The sequence below is a fragment of the Mustela lutreola genome, chromosome 5 (genome assembly GCF_030435805.1).
Source record: "Mustela lutreola isolate mMusLut2 chromosome 5, mMusLut2.pri, whole genome shotgun sequence".
Taxonomy (NCBI): Eukaryota; Metazoa; Chordata; class Mammalia; order Carnivora; family Mustelidae; genus Mustela; species Mustela lutreola.
In genome coordinates this window covers 161799784-161802367 of record NC_081294.1, presented here as the reverse complement: position 1 = coordinate 161802367, position 2584 = coordinate 161799784, and the positions used below count along the sequence as shown (strand labels likewise).

The 2584-nt window shown below is 34.9% G+C and overlaps 1 pseudogene; it reads left to right on the top strand.

The window, feature by feature from the left end:
- Nucleotides 1-371: 371 nt before the first annotated feature.
- Nucleotides 372-1269, top strand: LOC131831242 (olfactory receptor 14K1-like; annotated as a pseudogene).
- Nucleotides 1270-2584: the final 1315 nt, after the last annotated feature.

Sequence of the window (2584 nt, the reverse complement as noted above, 5' to 3'; positions counted from 1 at the left end):
CATTTACATCAATTAGAATATTTATGCAAAACAAATATGCATTCTATTATAATTAGAATTATGTAGCCAATTCTGCAATTCCTGCTGAAATAAATTTACTCAAAAACCATCTCAAGTATTGAGTTAGGGAGGAAAGTGGAGTTATTTTTATCTTTTGCAATGAATGTAGTCTAGTTACATTGGACTGTTATGCCTATAGCTCTTTTACACCTTAGTAAACTATGAATATAGATATCTTGGTATTTAAAATTTTCCAACTATCTCATGATGGTAAAATATGCATGTTTCCAAAACAAAGATCCAAAGTATATTTTGTTATTTAATATAACATTTTTCTTTATTCAATAGGTTGGCTTTATTTTTAAAATAGAATGAATCAAACGCTAATAATGGAATTCTTGCTTCTGAGATTTATTGAAAGCCAGATGCTATTGAGGTTATATGCTGTGGTCTTACCAATTTACCTAGAGGCCAGAGTGGAGAATTTAACTATAATTTTGCTCACAATTTTTGACCAATGCTTCCACAGTCTAATGTACTTCTTCCTAAGACACTTATTCTTCTTAGATATGTGTCTCATTTCTGCTACAGTCCCCAAATTTTTCCTCAACTCCATCATCTTCACTGACTCCATCTGTTTTCTGGGGTGTGTGTTACAGGTCTTCCTTGTGATACTAATGTCTGGTTCTGAAATTGGCATTCTCACTGTGACGTTCTATGACCGCTATATGGCCATCTGTCGCCCTCTGCATTATGAGGGTGTTACGAGCAAAGAGGTCTGCGTCCAGCTGGTGTTTGTCTCCTGGCTCAGTGGAGGGGCCTTTGGAATCTTGTACTCAGCTGGGACATTCTCTTTAAATTTGTGTGTATTCATTGACATACAACACCTATTTTGTGATGTGCCTGCTGAACCTCACTAGTTCCATGGAACATGCAACTATTAATGTCAGTGTGGCCATTGGGGCCTGTTATGGATTTTCATGTTTAATTTGCATTGTGGTCTCTTATGTTTAGATTTTCTCCACTGTGTTAAAGACCTAATGAGAAAGAAGCATTCCAAAGCCGTTTCCACCTGTTCCCCTCACCTCATTGTTTTGAGTACTTTTCTTTCTAACAGATGCTGTTGCTTATTTAAAGCCAACCTCTGATAAGCCTTCTCTTCCTGACTTGTTCATGTCTGTGTTCTATTCTGTGGTACCCTCAACCTTGGACAATGTTTTCTACTGTCTGAGGAGAAAATGTATTAAATCAGCTCTTTGTAAAGTCTAATAGAAGGTTGAAAGTTGTGGATTAGTTGAAAGATGCCTAAAATTGAAGTCAGAAAGTAGCATTTTATTTTTTATTCCACAATTAGCTAGCTATTTGGAATTATTTGTATTAGAGATCAATACATCATTGAATCTTGTTAGTAATGGTCTCAGTTTGTCAGTTTTGTTTTGTTTTATTTTGTTTTCCATTTGACAGAGAGAGAGAGAGAGAGAGAGATGAAGCACGAGCAGGGAGAAGGATCAGAGGGAGTGGGAGAAGCAGACTCCAGACAGAGCAGGGAGCCAGATATAGGGTTTGACTCCAGGACCCCAGGATCATGACTTGAGTCAAAGGCAGATGTTTAAGGAGCTGAACCTCTCAGGCACCCCTCAGATTGTCATTTATAATAGAAAATAATCTTCTTTTATACTATTTCACTTTCTATCTCAATTATAATTTATATATAATTTACAATTTATATATAATTTCTTTATAATTAATTATAAAGAAATTATGACAGTTCTCATACATCTTCAGTTACTTGAACTCCTGTGTTGAACTACATATACATGAGATTTGCATGAGGTTCTTAATTCCTCCAAAACTATCATCTTCCATCTTCCATCACATTTCATTCATATCATTTTTAATATCATAGATTTTGCATCTATGCTTTATTTGTTCCACTTTATAGCCTTTGCTTTTCAGTATCTGATGGGAATTTGATTGATTATTGATTGATTAATTTTCAGCATGACAGTATTCATTATTTTTTCACCACACCCAGTGCTCCACACAATCCGTGCCCTCTATAATACCCACCACCACGTACCCAACCTCCCAACACCCGCCCCTTCAAAACCCTCAGATTGTTTTTCAGAGTTTTCCATAGTCTCTCATGGTTCACCACCCCTTCCAATTTTAAAGTAGTTTTGATATCGATTGTGGATCCCAGTATGGGACTTGAACTCAAGACATTGAGATTGAGACCTAAGCTTAGATCCAGAGCTGGGTTGCTTAACAAACTGAGCCAACCAGCAACCCTGAAAATTTGATTTTAATATAAAATTATTTTGAGTAAATTTTGCAGTTTAAGAAAATGCTCATTTTACTCAGAAGTTTCAGTTACTTGACCAATATATGTTTGATGATGGATGTTATAAAATTACTCATATGTCATATGTTTAAGATGGTTCTCTTGATCTTGTTTCTTTTGATGAAAATAATATTTCTATTTCTATAATCGGATATTTTATTCTTCTTATGTAAATTAACTTTTGCCTAATGTGTTGATGCTACTTATTGGGTTAATTATTTCTTAATAATGTTGGAATTT